Source organism: Gopherus flavomarginatus, chromosome 5, assembly GCF_025201925.1.
Source record: "Gopherus flavomarginatus isolate rGopFla2 chromosome 5, rGopFla2.mat.asm, whole genome shotgun sequence".
Lineage (NCBI taxonomy): Eukaryota > Metazoa > Chordata > Testudines > Testudinidae > Gopherus > Gopherus flavomarginatus.
Genome location: NC_066621.1, coordinates 151,213,593 through 151,235,218, shown reverse-complemented (window position 1 = coordinate 151,235,218; position 21,626 = coordinate 151,213,593). Strand labels below are relative to the sequence as shown.

Below are 21,626 nucleotides of genomic sequence, written 5' to 3'. Positions count from 1 at the left end.
CTTCCCTCCCTCCCTTCCACCTCTCTTCCCTGTCCCTCTTTAGGGACCCTTCTCATGAGCAACTCCTTGTGCAGGAGGTGCACTCGCTCCTATTGCTGGGGGCGGTGGAAGAGGTTCCTCAGAAGCTGAAGGACAAGGGGTTCTATTCTCGGTATTTCCTAATATTGAAAGCCAAAGGAGGCCTCAGGCCTACCCTAAACCTGCAAGACCTCAAAGTTAGTGAAGAAACTGAAGTTCCGCATGGTCTCTTTGGCCTCCATTATCCCTTCCTCGGATCCGGGGGACTGGTATACCACCCTCGACTTGAAGGATGCTTACTTTTATATCTCAGTAAGGCTGTCCCACAGAAGGTATTTCAGGTTAGTGGTAAACCACAATCATTATCAGTTCACAGTCCTTCTGTTCTGCCTGTCAACGGCTCCTTGAGTGTTTACCAAGTGTATGGCAGTCGTGACTGCGTTCTTACACAAGCGTCAGGTGCAGGTGTTTCTGTACCTTGACGACTGGCTAATCAAGGGCTGCTCCAGGGCACAAGTGAAGATGCAAGTGAGGATCATAAGGATTACTTTTGACGACTTGGGCCTTCTACTGAATGTGCAGAAGTCAACCCTATCCTCCGTTGAACAGAGAGAGTTCATAGGGGCAGTATTGGATTCTACACAGGCAAGGGCGTACCTCCCAGAGTAGCATTTCCGGTCCTTGTGCAACATCATACAAAGTCTCAGGCAGTTCCTGCCACCACAGCAAGGAATTGCCTAAAGCTTCTTGGCCATGTGGCCGCTTGTACCTATGTAGTACAGCACGCCATATTGAGACTCCGACCTCTTCAGGCGTGGCTGGCTTCGGTATATCGGCCTGTTTGAGATGGTCTAGACAGAATTGTCACTCTGCCCCGCCTGGTCCACGAGTCCCTCCTATGGTGGCTTGACCCATAGGTGGTGTGTGCAGGTGTTCTTTTCACCAGACCACAGCCATCCCTCTCACTGGTGACGGATGCGTCAGCCTTGGGGTGGGGTGCGCACCTGGAATGACTCAGGGCCTCTGGTCCCAGGCGGAGCTCTCACTTCACATCAGCATCAGAGAGCATGCCAGACATTCCAAGTACATTTGGAAGGAAAATGTGTATCAGTCGTGATGGACAATACAACAGTGGTGTTTTATATAAACAGACGGGGGTGCACGCTCCTCTCCCCTGTGCCAGGAAGTCCTCAAACTTTGGGACTTTTGCATAACGCACTCAATACACCTGGATGCTTTGTACCTGCCTGGAGTCCAGAGCAAGTTGGTGGACTATCTCAGCAGGTCCTTTCACAGCCACAAATGGTCCCTGCACATGGATGTCACGAATACCATCTTCCAGCAGTGGGGATTTCCCCAGATAGACTTATTCACCACGTGGCACAATAGGAAATGCCTGCTGTTCTGCTCCTTCCTGAATCACAGCCCGGGCTCCATCACGGACGCGTTCCTCCTCCCCTGGAAGGGACACCTCCTTTACGCATTTCCATCCCTACCACTCGTTCACAAGGTCCTACTCAAAATCAAGAGGGATGAAGCCTCGGTGATATTGATAGCCCCAGCCTGGCCCCGTCAGCACTGGTACACCTCTCTCCTGGAAATGTTCATGGAAAACCCAATGACCTTATCGCTGCTCCCAGATCCGATAACTTAGGATCATGGTCACCTCCAGCACCCGAACCTTGAATCGCTCCATCTCACGGCATGAAAGCTCCATGGCTAAACCCATTGGCTTGTTTGGGTCCAGTCAGAGAAGTCCTTCTTGGCAATAGGAAGCCCTCCACTAGGGCCACCTACCTGGCCAATGGAAAAGATTCACACTTTGGTCTTCGCAATATCTCCCATCTTCAACTCTGTCATCAATACCCATGATATTGGACTACCTTGTCCATCTTAAACAGCAAGGGCGTTCCATGTTGTCTATAAAGGTCCACTTAGCTGCCATTTATGCTTTCCATCCAGGCGTTGGGGGCCGGTCAGTCTTTGCCAATCCGATGGTGAGTCATTCTCTAAAAGGTCTTGACAGACTATACCCTCACGTACGACAGCTGGTCGTGGCCTGGGACCTTAACCTGGTCCTTTCCAGACTAATGGGGCCTAGAGGTGTAAAATAGTAAATGGTTAACTGGCTAACCGGTCAATATTAGTTTTACCGATTAAATGCCCTAACTGTTAACCCCAGCCCTGGGCCAGTCAGAGTGACCCTAGGCCCAACCGGCTGGAGCGGTCCCAGCACCAGCTGTGCTGGCTGGCTGACGGGAGCAGCCCTAGCCCTGGCCCCAGCCGTTAACTGGTTCAATGATATAATATTAATCAGTTAACTGATTAACTTTTAAAAACAATATTTACATCCCTAGTGGGGCCACCTTTTGAGCCACTTGCAACATGTTCTCTACTGTACCTCTCATATAAGGTGGCATTCCTGGTAGCAATAATGTTGGCCAGGAGGGTGTCTGAGCTCAGGGCTCTAATATCTGCGTCTCCTTACCCGGTGTTCTATAAGGACAAGGTTCAGTTTAGATGGCGTCCAGCTTTTTTTCCTAAAATTGTCTCCCAGTTTCATATTGACCAGGATATTTTTCTACCCTAAGCTGCACTCAAGCAGCAGGGAGCAAAACCTTCACTCACTGGACGTTCACCAGGCGTTAGCCTTCTATATCGAATGGACGAAACTGTTCTGGAAGTACATTCAGCTGTTTGTCGCAGTAGCAGACAGAATGAAAGGACTTCCAGTCTCCTCCCAAATAATTTCATCATGGATCACATCCTAAATCTGAGCATGGTATGACCTGGCGAAGATACCTGCCCCTCCACTTACAGCACACTCCATGAGGACACAGGTTTCATCAGCAACGTTCCTGGCTCAGGTTCCAACCCAGGAAATCTGCAGAGCTGCGACGTGGTCCGCAGTCCGCACTTTTAGCTCACATTACGCCATTACCCAGCAGGCTAGAGTTGATGCAGCCTTTGACAGAGAAGTGCTACAGTCAGGAAACCTTCAAGCTCCTACCACGTCTCCAAAATTTAGGCTTGGGAATCACCTAATTGGAATTAACTTGAGCAATTCCTCAAAGAAGAAAAAATGGTTACCTACCTTTCGTAACTGTTGTTTTTTGAGATGTGTTGGTCATGTTCATTCCAATACTCACCCACCTACCCCTCTGTCGGAGCAGACTGGCAAAAAGGAACTGAAGTGGTGGCTGGTCGACATAGCCCTATATTCAGTGCCATGGAGGCGCAACTCTAGGGGGCACCTGGACCAACCCAATGGGTACTGCTAGGGGAAAAACCTTGCAGGTGCTGTGCATGTGGCGTGCACACACCTAATTGGAATGGACATGAGCAACACATCTTGAAAAACAGTTGCGAAAGGTAGGTAACTTTTTTTTCCCCCCACCCCCTCTGGAGACCTGCTAAAACATAATGGTTATAGATAAGGTGGAGGTCCATCCCCCACTAAGGCCATGTCTACACCTACAGGCTAACAGTGACACACCTGTACCTATGCAGCTGTGCTGCTGTAAGATCGCTCGTGTAGCCACGTTACGCTGATGGGAGAGAGTTTTTCTGTCAATATAATAAAACCAGCTCAACAACCAGCGGTAGCTGTGTTAGCAGGAGAATGTCTCCTGCTGACATCGTGCTGTGCACGCAAATCTTACGTCACTTAGGGGGATGTTTTTTTCATGCCTCTGAGTGGCAAAAGTTTTGCTGGCATAAGTGCTAGTGTAGATATGGCCTGAGTTTGTCAGGGCATTGGTAGTGGGGGTGGAGGAGTGTGTGTGTGGGGGCAGAGTTATGGTAGGTTGGATACCTTCATTTTGAAATACAGTAATTCTCCATTTCCTGGTTTCTAACACTTTCTTTGTCTTTAAACTCCTCTATTCTTTAGTTAATTCTAATTTTGTTTCTACTGGAAAACCTGGCTGCCATCTATTTCTGCGGTCTCACTTGCATGCATGGGTGTGTGTGTGTGTATTCCGTATTAAAAAAGTAATGCAGTACTCCAGACTTCATTAAATTGGACAGTTGGGAAATTCATAAGCCAAGGCTTCCACAGCAATGTTACTGTATTGGGTACCTGCTCACCTTTATAGCATATGTTTAACAACATATAAAAACAAAGTATCCCACTGCACATTGAATGATTTTAAATAGGAGTGGAAAATACTGAGCTGGAGTATAGTGGCTGCGTTGACATTTCTGGTGCAGTATTTTTTTTTAACTGTTACCATAGCAATGCACTAACTTTTTTGCTTTTAATTTCCGTTTTTTAAAATTAAATAGTAGTTGAAAGAAGGAAATTGAATCTGAAGCTTTGTCTTGCAGAACTTTTCAAATCCTTGCTCTGGAGCTACTCCGCTTGCAGGCTAGTTGTTACTTGGCCAAAGCTTTAAAAGCCAGATAAATGACATTAAACTACTCTAAGAACTTCTTAGTTTTTAAAATTAATTATCCAACTGCAAAAAGATGCACACTGCAATACAGACTGATAGTTTTATATTATGGACCATGGTCCTGAATTTGCAAATTTCCATAACTTAAGACAAATTTTCTATCAAACCTAGCAAAATATAAACAGTTTGTTGTTTCAGAGGTCAGCTGTTTTGAGATACCTTTGCAAAATAAAAAAAAGATTAGGTTTCCATTAAAGCATTGGGTGAGAGCATTATCTCTTTCATAACTTAAATCCTTTCAAACTTTCATTCAGAATCAGATCTTCTCTGAGCAGACTCTAAGAATGGCAAATTCCAGCACAACATTGTTTGAGAAAGCTGCTAGCATGTGAAAATGGGGAGGGAGGTTATAACAGAAAGTTGATGCAATTTGACCTAGAGTAGTACTGTAACTGTTGGCACAAGTACTGTAAAAGTTTTGTCTGACCATTGCATAGTTGTTGGTATTTTGTAATCTGGTATCCATGTTGATGTAGCCAAGGCTTACGGCTGGCAGAGCTGGTCTACGGGAGGCCCCTGGGAAAATCTGGATGCTTTGCTATGAGGGCAACATAATCTGACATCTCCATGTTGGGATGGTTGAATGAGTCCGTGTGGATGAAAAGATGTATTATCCTTTTGGCATAACAAATGGTGTTAAACAGGGTTGCGGTACTACCCCTTTGCTGATTGGACGCTTCTTAACAGCAATGTGAGATGGGACAACTCATGACATAACCTACTGGGAAGATATGTAAGATTCCACTCATAGTCTGTGTACAACAGCAAAGGTGTCAGAAGGGTACGTTCTTCTTCAAGTAGTGTCCCTCAGAGTGCTCCATTTCCTTTGATTGGAGATCTTCCATTAGCAATGTTCGTTGGATCTACGCATGCTCTTCATACAGCCCCATGCCACACACTGAGGATATATAGGGCTGTGTGGGCGAACCACCCTCAGTTCCTTCACTAACACCTTTGCCTGAGGTGGAGCTCTAGGAAGTCTGCCTTCTGCATGCCTCAGCATGTTTTGCAGTTGTTGTGTATTTAGTGGAGTGTTTCTCGTTGGTGTTTGTTACTGTCAGTGTAGGATTTAGTTAGATAGCAGTGAGAGGTTTGGTTTTTTTTCTTTTCCCTTTTTCAATCTTTTTTTTCTGGGAAGCTTATTTGGCTTGGCTGCGTATGCCAGGCTGGGCAGGTGGTTGAGTAGATGCAGGTGTGTATTCCACTTAGGTGTGTGCATGCCCAGCGCATGGGGGCTGGAGAATTTGCCTAGCAGTACCCTTAGTACCTTGTGGCTGTAGCCCCTCCCTTGGCTGTCTGAAGCAGCACTGCGCTGACTCCTCTCCCTGACCCCCTCCCCCAGTTCTTTCTTACTGCCTGTGGCTGGAGACCAAGCTCTGTGTTGTTTTCAACCTCACAATCCCCTATTCAATGACTTTTTTTTCTAGTTGTGTGTAGTTCGTTAGTAGCTCTAGTATGGTGTTAAATTACAGCTAACTAATAATAAGTCTAAGTGTTACCTGGCGATGCCCTCACTAGGGTTTAAGCATTGTCTGTTGTGTGGGGGAGATCTTAACAATAATCCCTGCACGCGGTGCTTTCTGTGCCTAGGCAAAGCCCATGTCAAGAAATGGTGTCCAATTGCAGATCGTTCATGAAACAGACTCAAGTGGTGAGGGATCTTTGTCTGAAGTAGCACTGGCTTGAACAGGCCACGCAGCTTTTTTTGGCACCGAGGCTCTCATCAGATCAGAAGTCGTCTTTTGGTTCTGAGTGTGCTGTCGCTTCATATCATGGAGCTAGCACCTCTCCAAAGAGATGGAGTTGTTCTCTGTCGAGGAAAACGTTGTATAATACTGACTCCAGCTCCCGTGGGGACTCATGTCCTTCCTCTAGTAGTAGCGTGGATCGGCATGTGGTGAACGCTGGTGCTTGGGATGGCAGCGATTGACGAGACCTGCTCCCAGCACCATGCAGGGAGCTCAGAGACCCTATACTGTTGACTTCTGTTCTGGCTCCAGGATGTCCATTGAGTCTGATACAGACGAGGGTGATGCTGATGCCAACTGTTTCTGTGATGGTGGTGTATCAGGCATCAGTGGACTTCCTCTGTCCCAACCTCTCCCTTGGTCCAGGACTTTGCCAGGGCTGCATCCTTTATAAGCGCATTGGCTGGACGGGCTGCTCAACCCTGTGGGTCTGTACTGGACTTGGCACAAAGGACCTCCTTGGCACAAGGAACTTCTTCAGTACTCCTGTGGCTGGTGCTGCCATGGCAGCAGTCATCACTCTTCACCTCAGCAACGTTACTTCAGTATTGATGCTGACTTCAAGGTTGACACTACTCTCGGCACTGGAAACTATGGCCGTACCATTTCCGCCATCAGCACCAGCCCCCTCATCATTCTTGGCTATGGGCAAGTCGGACCGACTGCTCACAGCCTCAGAGCTTGTCCCAGGTTTCAGGGGATAGCAGTGGGGCTCCTTGGCATCTGATTTGGGATCTTACTCTCCCTGGTCTCTCTTGCTTGAGCGAGGACTGTTCGTGAAATGTAATGGGAACCAGGATTGGTGGTTGTCTTGCGTCTGGGACAGGGGCCCCTGGCCTGAGGCATATTGGCCACCAATGCCCTATCCATATCAGTGGCCTAGATGAAATCTGCAGGCTTCCTGTTGGTCACAGAGGTCCTACTCCTCGTCTCACTTGAAGCTGAGATCACTAATGTAAGTTCATTACCCAGTCTGCCCCTTCTTCAATATGGAGAAGACATGCACTAGCCTTTGTAACTTGAGCTGAAATTTCCTAACCACTTCAAGCAAAGTGCACTGTTTTAGATAAAATATAAAACAGGGTTATTAACTACATAAAGATAGATTTTTAAGTGATTATAAGTAGTAGGCATAAAAGGTCAGAGATAGTTACCAAAAAAAAAAAAAAAAGATAAGTGCCCAACTTAAATCTTATTACACTTGGCAGTATTTAGATCAAGCAATATTCTCACATCACTGGGTGTTAGTTTTTACACAGGCTTCTCTCTCTTGAGCCTGGGACCAGTCTCCTCAGTTGAAGTCTTTGTCTTTCCCACGTTCTTGATGCTTCCAGTGTAGGTGGGGGGAGGAGAAAGGCAAAAGCATTATGCCACTATGTCCTTAGTTCGTGTGCCTAGAAGACACTTGCCCAGACGTGTCCTTGTGGGCTTTGCTGAGTCACAGGGTTGAGCAATTCCCCATTGTGTGGTGCTTGTGCAATTGTCATTGAATTGTAAACCCTTTGATTACAACTCCCCTGTTGATTGATGGTTGCTTAACACCCTCCTGGGAATGGTTCATCACCTAGCCGTAAAGACTCTCAAACTTATAACATTTTTCAGTAGCAACCATACAGCAAAATCTCATAACTTCATATGCACTAGCAGCAAAGAATCCTGTGGCACCTTATAGACTAACAGACGTTTTGGAGCATGAGCTTTCGTGGGTGCCACAGGATTCTTTGCTGCTTTTACAGATCCAGACTAAAAAGGCTACCCCTCTGAGACTTCATATGCACTAATGATATACATATTTGGACAGAACAGTGGGTTTCAGCAGATCATAACCTTTCAATATGACATCTTACATGGCATGCCTTATATGAAATATCACAATCATATGAATGATGAATATAGGGGTTACAGGGTGCTATTTTGAGGTACAATGAGTCACACAAACATCCTTATATATGTCACAGACACTGCCACTAGATCCATTTTCACAGCAGTTGCCATGTGCAGGGTGTCATGGCTCCAGCTGTCAGGGTTCCTGGGAGAGGGTCAGAATACTGTGGAATACCTCCCATTCGATGGTCAGAAGCCCTTCTCAGGGACTGCAGATGAGTCCCTGCACTCACTGAAGGATTCCAGGGCCATGTTGAGTTCTCTGGGTGTATCCTGTGAGCAAGGAGAGATTTAGTATGTCTCAAACTGCCCAGAGGTTGTACCTGGCTCAGTTATCTGGTTTTACAGAATAACTGAATCCGGTAGAAAGAGACAAATTCCAGAGGATAAGAGCTTCTCACCCTCTTTCAGCAAGTACTTAGTAATCATTGAAACAATAATTTTGATGGTTGATCAAGGATTCAATTGCCCCCTCACATCTAGTTTGCAAGCTGCAACCTTTACCGACGGTCCCACTTTTAGAGACTGCCTTTCCCATTTCCAGCAGGCCTGGCGGCATATTACAACAGACAAGTGATTTGAGCATTGGCCTGCTAAACCGCGGGCTGTGAGTTCAATCCATGAGGGGGCCCTTTAGGGATCTGGAGCAAAAATCTGTGTGGGGATTGGTTCTGCTTTGAGCAGGGGGTTGGACTAGATGACCTCCTGAGGTCCATTCCAACCTTGATATTCTATGATTCTAAGTGTGTCATAGAGGTTATAACATGGGGCTACGCCATGCAGTTCGTCCCTCCCTCCCATCCCCTTCCCCATCTTTCGTCAGGGACCCCTTTCACAAGACTATACTGAGCCAAGAAGTATTCTCTCTCCTTTGTTTAGGAGTGGTAGAACCAGTCCCAGTCCCTCACAGGGGGAAAAGGTTTTACTCAAAATATTGTGCCAAAGGAGGACGGAGAGTAGCAATACATCCCCCCCCGCCCAGGAAATATCTACATTTCGCTGTGGCCCAGGATCATTTTCAGTACAGAGTACTTCCCTTCCACCTCTCTTCAGTCCCAGGGGTGTTCTCAAAGGTTCTCATGGTAATAGCCAGTGCCGTCCCATCCATAGGACAGACCAGGGCAAATGCCCCAGACCCTGCGCTTCAGGATGTGGGGTCTAGGGTGGCATGGGAGGTTAGCAGGGGGTCTGGCACCGGCAACAGCAAGTGACCTGTCCCCACCCTGTCCCACCAGCTCCTGGCGCTTAGGGGAGGTGGTGGAAGCCAGAAAGAGGTGGCGCAGGGGCTTGGGAGAAGGGGTGGAGTGGGTCTGGGGCTGAGCGGGGGCTGTCCCAGGCCCAGCACTCCCGTAGGGATAGCCCTAGCAATAGCGGGTTACCTTTGCCGAGAAGCAATTTTAGTCTTCCCATATCTCAACAACAGGCTACTCAGGCCATTCTTATGAAGCCGTACTAATTTCTACCCAGACAGCTCTTTCCATCTTCCAGGAATTTAGATCTTCAGCTAAATGTAAAAAAAAAAAAATCCAGGTTAGTCTCTGTACAGAGAATATAATTCATAGGAGTATATTTGGATTTGTTGGCAGACAGGGCCTTCCTTCCCACAGACGGATTTGTAACTTTGGCAAACCTATTAGGGACAATTCAAAAAAGCGCCTGTACTACAGTAAGGAATTGTTTGCAGCTCCTGGGTCACATGGCAGCTTGTACCTTAGTGACTGAGCATGCAAGACCATGTCTCCACTGCTTTCAGAGCTGGTTCAGACAGATCTGTTCCTCAACCAGAGATGGTTTGGGGACACACGTCATAAATCCCCTCCAGGTGAAGAACTCCCTAGACTGGTGGAAAAATGATCTGTGTCTGTGCGGGGGTCCCTTCCATCTGCCCAATTCCAACAGTAACTGTGACAACAGATGCATCGCTGTCAGAGTGGGGAGCACACCTCAGCACCCTCGCAGCTCAGGGCAGACGGTCACCTTAGGAAGCCAGTCTCCATATCAACCTGTTGGAAGTCAGCATGGTCAGGAACGCCCGTGTTCTATTTCTACCCCTTTTCGGGGGCAAATCAATCTGAATCATGACGGATGATGTGGCTTTCATGTTCTGTATCAACAAACGGAGGAGCAAGATCCCCTTTCTGTGCGCCAAAGCTGTGAGGTTTTGGAATTGGTGTATAGGCCACCAGATTCAGATCTCCGCCATTTACCTTCCTGGAGTCCAGAATGTCACAGCAGATACGTTCAGCAGGCACTTCTCCCAGAATTATGAATGGGACTGGGACTCTGAGTCTGGAATGGGATATTCCCAAGGTGCGGATTTCCAGAGGTGGACCTATTTGCCACATTCAGCAACAGGAACCCTTAATTTTACTCAAAAGGAGGCATAGGTTGTAACTCTTTGGAAGATGCCTTTCTCCTTCCCTGGACGAAAGGGGCCTGTTCTGTGCATTCCCTCCAACACCACTAATTCTAAGGGGAGGAGGAACATGATCACACTGGACAAGACCAGGGTTATCTTTATGGTATTAACTGGGCCAAGTCAAGCTTGGTATCTTTGCCTGCTTCACCTGTGTGTCCCACTTCCGACCATCTCTCTGAGGATGCAGGTTGTGCGCTTCACCCCAACCTAAGGGTCTGCCACCTCCAAGCATGGCTCCTAGATGGTTCACAGGATTAGAATCCACCTGCTTGACAGGAGTACTACAGGTATTTCTGAACAGTAGAAAGGAGTCAATTCTAATTATCTTCACAAATGGAAGAGGTTCAGCCACTGGTATCACTGTTGCTGCATTGTGCCTCAATCTTCTCCCCTCTCAGACAGCTTGGATTACCTGCTGGACTGGCAGAAATCAGGATTATCAGTTAGCTATCATGGTTCAGCTGGCTGTGGTATCACATTTCATTCCCCAGTAGAGTGGTTTTCTATATTTTGCTCATTGGATGTCCTCTTGATTTATTAAGAGCATGGGGAATCCTTACCCCCAGGTTTAGAATCCTACTCTGGCTTGGGATCTCAACCTGGTACTTAGGTACTTCATGGGAGCACTGTTTGAACGTATAGCAACCTGCTCCTTGCTTCATTTATCTAATGAACACGTCCTTGCTAGTAGCTATCGAGTCAGCCCATGGGAATGGGAAGATTGGGGCCTAGATGGCAGACCCCCCCATTTACGGTATTTTTTCAAAGACAAGGTCTCATTATGACTGCACCTAAAATTCTTACCTAAGGTGCTGTTGTATTTTCATCTCCCCTCCCCCCAAATTATATAAATCTCAGTGAGTCCTCCTTTCATATATGAGATGAGCTTTGGCCTTCTAGCTAGATAGGACCAAGCAATTTAGGAAATCACCTAGGCTGTGTTTCTCCATTGCAGAAAGATCGAAAAGATTCACGATTTCTTCCCAGAGACTTTCGAAGTGGATCCCTGGATGTATTATTGCATGCTACAATGCAGCTGGTGCCTTACCGCCCCAAAGTATTATAGCACTCTCTACCAAATCATAGGCAACGTCCACAGCTTTACTCAACAACATTCTAGTATTTGAGATCTGCAGAGTTGCTACATGGGCTTCCGTGCATGCCTTTTCTAACCACTGTGCCTTGGCTCACGTCATCAGAGCTGATACGGCACTTGGTTCTGCTGTATTGTCTTCAGTCTTGGACTTGATTCCAAAGCTCCCTCCTCCCTGGGGAGATACTGCTTGGGAGTTACCTGAAGTGGAGCATCTATAGGGGCACTACTTGAAGAAGAAGAAGAAGAAAAGATTACTCACCTTTTGCAGTAACTGATTCTTTTGAGATGTGTCCTCCTATGGGTGCTCCACTACCTGCTCCCCTTTCCCTCTGCTTCAGACTGTTCTTTGTTGGACATTTGGATAGAGAAGGAACTGGGGGCAGTTCACCCACGTAGCCCTATATAGCTTTGGTACACAGAATGAGGTTGTATGGAACACATGTGCAGGCCAAGTGGATACTGCTAACAGAAAAATCCTCAATCAAGGGCTCGAGAGGTGCCTGTGCACCCCTAGAGGGACACATCTCGAAGAATCACAGTTATTGCTCAGGGTGAGTAACCTTTTCTTATCGAGCATTTCTATGTGATCGTGCACTTGTGGCATATTCAGAGCTGTACCTGCAGACAATGAGATCTCATTTTGCAGTTGCCCCAGTACGCACTGGAGTCACAATTGACACTTCAGCGGTTTAGGTTCTGTATACCAAGCAGAGCCAAACAGATGATGTGTTGAATTAAGCATGAAGATCAATGATCCAATATTGAAGTCACCAAATTGACCTGTCATGGAACTGCCATCCCTAGCAAAACTGTAATAGATGAAGGTAGTAAGTCAAGTACACTCAGAAGCATGCTGTGCATTTGGTCATCTATTCAGTTGTATAGAAGCAACTTGGGGCTGGAGTCACAAAGAAACTTAGGTGCTTAGAAAATCACTAGGATTCACAAAGCCTGTGTTTGGCATTCAGGCTCCCTATACTGTGAATGGCGAGAGGTAGGTGCCTCAGAATGGGATTCACAAAAGCCAGCATGCTTGGTGGCTTCCCACCTAAGCTAGCCAGTGGGAGATGCCAAGGTGAGGGTTGCCTATTAAGCCTCTCTCTTCTCTCCCCCTGCCCCCCTTTCTTCCTCTCTCTCAGAGATAGATACTTAAGTCCAGGCTGCAGGGAGGCACCTACTCAGCTTGGAATTCTCAGCTGCAAACCCTCTCCTGGGGTTAGGTGCCTATGCTGTTTTTGCAAGGCCTTGGCGGGGAGGAGGAGGACTTCCCTCATATCTTTTAACCCAGTAGTTAGGGTACTCACATGGGATGTGGAAGACCCCCAGTTCAAATCTCCCCTCCACGTGTGTGGAAGAAGGGATTTATACACAGTGGAATGGTGTCAAATAATGGAAAGAATCATTGGGCCAGAGAGAACGAGCATGAGTGATTCTGTAGGCTGGTGGTTTGGTGCACTCACCTGGGAGATGGGAAACCCAGGATCCAGTCCCCCTGCCCCAATGACTTTTTACATTACTTAGCCACAGTGGACTAGCTTCAACAGGAGAGCCTGAGGGAACCTCATACCAGAATATCCCCTAGCTCTGTGGCTTGGGGGCAGATCCCTGTTTAAATCTCTTCTCCCCCTGGGGTACCCTAACCGCTGGGCTAAAAGTTATGAGGGAGATCCTACTCCCCCTCATCCCCACCCTGGCCGTTTTGGGTAAGCTTGTCTACAGGGGCTCAGTCTGGTAGGTGAGCTCTGAGCATACTCACAGGATCGGGCCTTGCAGGTGAGTTAGGCAGAGGTACGCTTGTCTTCCCCCGGCTTCAGCCTGAGTTTGGTATCCAGATGCTGGCCATGGGGTTGCAGTGTGCATGCCCAGAGGCAAAAACATAGGCACCTAGTGAGCTTTTCACTGCATGAGTTTGCCACCTACAGGCTTTAGCGCCCAACAGGGCCTGATTCTGGAATTTAGGTGCCTAAAGTGTCAGTTAGATGCCTAAGATCTTTTGTGAATACAGCCCTTGATATGTGTCTTTGAACAATTAACTGTTGCTTTCCACTGTCTACCCTGGTGCCGAGGTGGACTTTTTATCAGTGTGATGTTAGTTTCACTTTGCATGAGACATAATTTTGGTCACCTATTTTGTATAGTGGCAAGATAAAATAGCCAACATTGTCTTGGTGAGCATAGAGGCAGTGGAGTTGAAGATGCAAGTTTAGATGAAGAGGTTTTGTTATGCACATGGAGAAGCGTATACCAAAGCAGTTGAAAACTGGCTAACAAATTGCCAAGAGCAAAGGAAACCCGTTTTTAAAGATATTCAGAGACTGTACAAGTGACGCTGCATGGAATATGGGTGACTATTTATAATATTATTGATACCAGTATTATGAATCTTACAAGATATGCCGTGTAAAGTATCAGTGGAAAAGTTACTATTTTCTAAATATGATAAGCTTATTTATATATATGTATCTTTGTATCGTGAGTCATAAATAGGTGTGATATATCTGCATATCAAACCTGTTCTGTGTTTCTTGGGAAAGCCCCCAAACAGATTTGCATCAGCACTATCTAGCCTGTTTGATGGCCCATCAAGGGCAATCAGCTGTACAATTAATCCATTGAGAGACGCTAGGGGCTGTGCCTGGGTCAGCAGGACATGTGGACAAGAGACTCCAAATGCTTTTCTATGCCATATGCTATGAGCCTGTGTTTGGGACAGAGGATGTACAAGCTACATAGAAAAGGATATAAAAAGGAAGCTGCATCTTCTCCATTGGTCTTCAGTCATGCTGCTCACCGGTGGAGTAACTTGTCTACAAACTGAAGCTTTGAACAAAAGACTGATAGACACATCCAAGCTTTGGATGTGTTCCAGAGGGACTTTACAAGCCAGCAAACTCACCAGTGCTACTAAGAAACTGATATATAGACTTTGAAGTCATATGTATGTATCTGATTGCTTTGGCCATATGACACCTCTCTTCTTGTTCTGTTCTTTTCTTTTCTAGTAAGCTTTTGGTTTTAGATATTAAAGCATTGGCTGGCAGTGTGATTTTTGGGTAAGATCCAAATTGATCTGGTAATGTGACTGGCCCTTTGGGGATCAGAAGAACATTTTGTGCAGTGAATAGAATTTTAAATAACTTCTCACTTCACTGGACCTATTTGCTGATTGAGAGCCAGAGACTGGAATGCAATAAAGGGGGCAGTGTGATATTTTTTTTCCAGCGTCTTTGTGCTCCTGATCCCCCCACACTAGTCACCGTTTGACTGGTTGGTGAATCTAACAACTGTATTCACCAAAGCTCTCCTCTTTGCAGCCTGCCCTGCTGTTGGCATTTTCAGTGTGGGCTACTCTAGGCACCTTGGATCACAAGCACCTCTACAGAATCTGCCAGGGTGAGCCAAATTGATCTCTTCAGCCACAAATGCTCCTTAAACCTGAAAGCCTGCAATGATGGTTATGAAATGATTGACCATCGTAATCAATCATGTTGTTAATCTACAGGAAAAGCTGTTTAGAAGTAACGTTGCTGTTCTAAGGAGAAAGCTGTTCTAAAAAACAAACAAAAACCCACAAATATGAAATAAGAAAACCCAACCCCAACCACCTTGCCACTAAGTCTGGGGTCCGTTAGGTTGGAGGTGCAGAGTGGTCACAACAGTGCCTTAATTTCCCCTCTCCATGTATAGACTGTCTGGATTGAGAGCCTGTAGGCTTGTCCTGCAATTGAAGCTTGCTATCACGTCCAGCATCTCTCATGTGTGGATGAATAACCCAGCAAATCTTGTAAAGGAAAAGCCTAAGATAGCTCTAAAATGAGAGCATGAAGTCTCCAGAGCTGAGAGAGAACGTCTATTTCTAGAGCAAATTATGTTGCTCTATGTTGGGGAAGGATTCAGAGATATCTCTCATCTCCTTGCCCACAAAAGTAGTGGCAGCTCAGCTGAAAGGCTAATTTAGAAATTTCCACAGCATAACAAATTGTGGGCTTTACATGTCGTATGATTCAGGTGTAGCTCATAAATTGTGGTCTTGAACACTAAGCATTGTAGCCTCAGTTTTTACCTGTACCTAGTAACCCAAGCACACAGCAGCTCTGAAACAAGTCAGAGTGTAGAACTACTTCTCTGTTCTGGGCTTGCTATAGGTTATGAAGCAGCTTGTGCCAAAGGAGAAGAGTGGCCCAGCACCAACTAGAAAGTGGAGTAATGCGTGGTCCATGTGACACAATTTTTGCTGCCAGCACAATAATGGCATTGGCAATTACTGGGTTGTTTTCCCTTCTTTGTTTCCTTCTAGGAAGAAGCAGAACAAGTCTAGTGAGCTGGTTCTTGTTCATCCTCAGGCAAATTAACAGGTGGTGTCTGTAGCCAAATCTTAATTCTGCTACTTATTATTCGGAAATGGTTGGATTAATAAAAAGTCATACCGAAACTGATCACGGGAGCTTGAAAATACTTTGTTAGCAGTAGGTGGCAGGTGATCTGCTCTAGACCTTCTCTGTCCTTCATTTGAAGTTTTTTGGCCAGCTTGAAGTGTGGCATGTGTTGGAATGGTGGAGGAAATACTTAGCTGCAGGTTTGAGACATCCTGAAGTGACATGATCTAGGAAAAGAAGACACAGATTCTCCCTTTAGTGTTCTGTTAGTTTAAGTGCTTTATTAGAACAAAAGCACTAAAGTTACTTGTGTGGTTTTGTCTTTCACATGCCTTTGGGACAGGTGTCTCCGTGCATATTACCTGTCAGATACTTCGCCTCCTGGTCTCGTATTTTTTGGTCGTCTCTCTTATTATCCATTCAAAGAACTTGAACTTTGTCATCTGGTTTGTAGCCTATCAATGTCTAGAGTGTTCAAAAATATTTCTAGGTGGATTGCTGAGTTTCCTGGAATAAGACTTGTTCCACAAATACCATATTTTAAAAAAAACCAACGAAAACCTTCACTCTCTAACGTTGAATCAGCAATGTTTTTGAACTGTATTTGATGTAATCCATAAACGTCTGAGATTCAATTTTAAACTTCCTCTTTTTTCTTGTCATGCGTAACTTTGACTCTCCTCTGCCTGCTCATGGCCCTCTCCCTCCCACGCCATTGGTGTTTTTAAAGCACGTTCTTCAAAAATAAATGAAATAATCTGAAACACGGTTATGGCAGTGATGTACTTCCTGACACGAATAAGGTTGCTAGCATGCAAGCGCTGACGCTAGGGTTCCCAAGATCAAATTCACACAAGTAAAATTTCCCTCTGTTCAGGTGTATGAGAAAGAGAACGGAGTGGCCCCTTTGCTATGCTAAGTGAAGGAGGCCTGTATAGATGCACCTGGGGTAAACCTGCTTTGGCTGATATTACCCCCCAGGGTGTTAATCCCTGTCTTGTAGACTCAGTGAAGACTAAAGCAGTCAGTGACCGTACTGTGTGTCCTAGCAAAATCTGGGTATGAATGAGAATTAGCTGACAGAAGCTTAACCTATGCAAGATTGAAGTAATGATGGATGACTGGGGTAAGCAACTGAGGGGTAAGGTAAGAACAGTTTCAGCCACTTCAGTTGAGTGTGTCCATCATTACTGGATCAGATTTGACTCCCAGTGGCTACTAGAAGACCAAGTAGCAGCAATAACCAGTCAGCTTTTTATCATTTACATACAGGCAGAAGGTTGTGACCTTTCCTTTCAGATGTGTACCTTGTGACTGTCACTCATGTCTCTGTCACCATGAGATTAGATAATTTAGTGTGCTCTGCGTGAGGCTATGCCTTAAAATAATTCCAGAACTGAAGCTGGCACAGAATGTGGTGGTCTGCTTGATAAATTGCTTTCCTCAGTTATGCATCATCACGTCAGTCTGCTTGATAAGTGGAGTATCTCACTGTGAGCATATGCAGCCAGCTCCATCTGCCTGTCTGCTTGTGGTTTTCTGGGTGAAGTTGAAGGTGTTGGTTGGATCTATAAAGATTTCAGCGGCTTTGCTGCCTACCTGAGACTGTCACTCTCCCTGTGCCATGCCATACTACCACAGTGATCAGGAGAAGCACTTGAGCTGAAGTCCTGTTGGTATGTATGAGAAGGGGCTACTGACTAGATGTACTCTGAGAGCCCCACAACTTTGGAATATGTCCTTTCCTCTGAATGACAGTCTGAATCTGGGGACCTTCAGGGGATGCTGCAAAGCTCATCCTTTTTCCCAGGTATCTGGAGATGTGGGTTGTGTGAATTGTAAGGGTGGGGTAATATTGGAGAGGGGCTAAAGGTTCTGAGTTACCTGTTGGTAGATGTTATGTTGCATTGTCTTGTTATGTTCAGCCAGGTATATGGGTATCCATTTTGTTGCATTCTTCAGTAATGTCTAGAGTGCCTGGAGAGCATACTGATCAGTGTCCTTTCTAGCGTTCTATATCAGTCTGAAGTGTGTGTGTCACATTTCTGGGGTGAGCAGTACTATTGACCCCTCACTTGACCTCTTCATGGGCACCCCCTTCCAAGTTATGGGCTCATGCCTTCATTTCTCTCAGGTTGGAATCTGCATTTTGCCCCATTCCTAGATTGGGTCCCCAGATCACAGCACCTCTGGTTACCACCTGTGTGTGCATTGGGGCTGGGTGAGAGAGGCCACACCCCTGCAGCTTATGCTTTTATCTCAGTCTGTCCCCCAGTCAGTCTCTCCCCCAGGAGCAATGCCAGGATTTCTGGCGCCCCAGGCAGAATTTAGGGGGCAGCATTTTGTGTGCTCCCCACTGGGCCCGCGGGACTTTCCGGTTCCGCTCCCATCGCGGTGCCGAAGAAGGACCCTCCGCCGAAATGCCGCAGGCGACAGCAGCAGTCATTGAGCTGCTCAATTGCCTGCCGCTGTTTTCCGCGGCACGTCGGCAGAAGGTCCTTCGGTTGTGCGACGGGAGTGGAACCAGAAGCTCCCGTGCGCCCCGTGGGAAGTGCACAAAATGCTGCCCCTGAATCCTGCCGCCGTAGGCAACCACCTAGGGTTGCCTCATGGAAGCGCCGGCCCTGCTCTCCCCCTCTGAGTTCACAGGCAGTCTTGTTCAAAGCTTCTTTGTAAGTCCTGGGAACCCTGGACCTAGTCAGTCTGGTTTATGCATCTCACCAGGGGTCAGAGGTAGGCTTCCAGCAGCAGATTCACTGTATTGTTCATTAAGCACGAGCAATTTGAGTTAGTCATTATCTGCCTTCCTGGAGATGTGTAAAAACCACTTAGGATGGAGTTAACTCTGCCCCCATGCCGCAGGCCACATGATAGTTTGTACCTCTATACAATTACTGTTTATAAGAAATACAGATATCTCCCATGTTCTTCATAAACCAATACAGAGAAAATAGCTGCCAGAACTAGCAGGGCTGCAATCAAACAATGAGCCTCCTGGACAGAAAGAGGCTGGTGGAGGTGGGAACAGCTTTGAAAGGGCTAAAAGCTCAAGGAGAAACATCATAAGATGGTCCTAGTGGATATTTACCAGACATCATCAAAAGATTGTGTTTGTAGGACTTCTTCCCTGCTTGGAGGCCTTCCAGTGGGGGGCTTGATCACAGAAACATTCAGTTGGGGACGACTCGGGTGTGTGTATGTGTGTGGGTGGGTGGGTGAGATCAGAAATGGATGCGAGTTCGCCTTCATACGTGTCTGTCTTCTTGTCACTTTTAAATGGCATGGTTACCTTGAAGCCAGTCTTTGGAGACCTTGTCACAGGTCTGTTATGTGGAGAGCAGGAGTTCTTGCCCTTTTATTAGTGTAGACACCATGAACCGAAATGTGTGAGAAAAGTTAGAACACTCTACAGCACAGAACTTCGTCCTCTACCCTTTCGTTTGGTAACTGACCATTCGTCTGAGGACCTGGGTCTTTAGTGCCTCAGCACTTCATCTTTGAAACTAGTTTTTTAAATTTAAAGTGTGCCTGCTTAGTCTTTCCTACCCCTCTGCATTACTCCTCCTTCTGTTGCTGCTGTTTAGCATTGTAATTACTAAAAATCAGCACTGTGGTCTATGAGATTATGAATGGGAGTGGGGAGCACAATGTTTAGGAGGTGTAAATGGTTTTGAACAGGTGGATTAAAGTTGCATCAATGGCTCTATATATTGCTGTTAGGCTGTGTTGATGTCTTCTCGCTATTCTGTTTTGGCTGTGGCAAGCTTACATAATTACACACAACTGGCTTTCTTTAGAGCATAGGAGAAGCTCCACTCTTCATTGAGCTACTTGTATTGAACAGTCCAGTAGGATAGTAGACAACAACTTCATATTCTTTTAATGATTTAGCTGGTGGCCTGTGTTAATTTTTATGCTCCTGTCAGCACCTTTGTTCTCCAACTCCCTGATCATCTCATGATGTTTAAGTTTATCAAGTATGGCAATGAGTACTGAATCTTAAGAATTTATTTAAAGCCACACAGTCTTTGTGTTCAGCCTGCTTAAATCTGTCATGGCAAGCTGTGCAAGATTATGCAGTGGCTGGGGAGTTAGTCTGGCCTGCCCTTAGTCTTGTATAACAAATCTAGTAGCGTCTGGGTAGCCTCTTGTAATGTGAGGCTATGCTTGCACTGGCTGGCTTGCTCTCTGTAGTGATGGCTGCCATTTGGTGTGGCTTCTTTGTCTAGCTTTGCTCCAAATAATGTTGTTTGGAAACCTGGTATAGCATCTTGAGTTAGGAAGTATTACCAAACAATCTTGGTTGGTGCCAGATACTTCTGGAGTCCTGTATTCAATGAACTGAGTAGTTGATGCTGAAAAACTAACAACCAAACCCTCACAACTTGCTCAGTACACTTTTTGAGTGGAGTTGTATGTACTATTCAATGACCACAATTCCTGCACACTATTCCCTCCTGAACGAAATAATGTTCAGTATGTATATAGTAGTACATATTGATGTAGGTAGCTGTTTCCTATGTTGTAGGGTTTTACTTCACTCTTGGCTTTAATTCCTCCTGCGGTTTGGCCCTTAAACCTCTGCTGTTCTTGCAAGATCAGGGTCAGATGCAGAGCATCCTCAACTCTCTTTGACATCCACTTACTGTAGCTCCCACTGAAGGGCTTGGTCCACCTCCCCCCCCCCCCCCCCCCCGCCCCTTTGTATCTTCCTGGCCATTGAGCTTTATTCTTGTTGGCCCATCAGTGTCTTGGGTCTGTGGTGTTTCATAAGCCAAGAGGCTGTGGGTGTTTGGCTCTGACATAGAATATCTCACCACTGTACTTGGCCTACACACTACTGCCAGTTTCTGTGAATAGCTTTGTGCCATCCGGAGACGTGAATTTTGAGACTAAATGAAGTATAAGCAATGATTTTGCACTTATCTAGGATTCTCTCAGATGAGGGAAGCTACAGAGCATTTTTCATAGATTCCACACTCTTTGTAAGTAACAGATGGGGCTCGAAAGTGAAAACTGTACATCTCTTAGACTATTCTAACTAAAACTGTAGGGAGAACTTGATATAGGTGGAGTGCTACGACCCAAAATGGAATTTGAACAAATGCTCTTGTTTTGTGAAGTTGCTGTGGGATTTCTAATGACAAGCGGTCAGGATTTGACTTCATCTTTTGGATGACTGGCCACTTCCCCCAGCAGTCTTTTAACACTATGTTGAATGTTTCCTCATGTGTGGCATAGTTAGCATCACTTCTACAGCATCCTGAGAATGACTTGGTAGTCTTTCATCCAACTAGTGTAGTGACAAAACCTTGTTTAGCGTGACAGCACCTTGAGCTTACCTAGCTGACCAAAAGATCAAGGCAATAGACGCTTAAGGGACCATTATTTTTCACAATTTTGACTTTTCTTAGGTCTAGCCCATTATACTTCCTCAGTAGATCAGGCACATTCAAACGATTTTGAATGAAAATGGAATGGGCAAAAGGAGTTTATTTTGTTGACCAGGAACAGTACATTTGTTTCTGCTGAAGAACTATAGGTCACTACCTTGTTGCTATTTCCAGCTAGAAGATACATTTCTGACTGGAGTGACTGGCCTGGCCTAACTGGTTGAATCCTTTCATT

The 21,626-nt window shown here is 46.0% G+C and overlaps 2 protein-coding genes across 5 annotated transcripts in view; one reads left to right on the top strand and one right to left on the bottom strand.

Moving 5' to 3' along the window:
* Positions 1-21,626, bottom strand: part of DLGAP5 (DLG associated protein 5) — a 236,382-nt gene that overhangs the window by 108,909 nt on the left and 105,847 nt on the right. The window lies entirely within an intron of this gene.
* The window catches only part of FBXO34 (F-box protein 34), a 75,365-nt gene that overhangs the window by 40,982 nt on the left and 12,757 nt on the right, over positions 1-21,626 (top strand). The window contains exon 1 of one of the 4 annotated variants that reach the window (XM_050952560.1): positions 17,411-17,674. The exons of 2 other annotated variants lie outside the window; for them this stretch is intronic. The gene's annotated coding sequence lies outside the window, so the exon portion shown is untranslated. Of the gene's footprint in view, positions 1-17,410; positions 17,675-17,707; positions 17,809-21,626 lie in introns of those variants that run through there. One more of the 4 variants, XM_050952562.1, reaches the window with a different exon arrangement.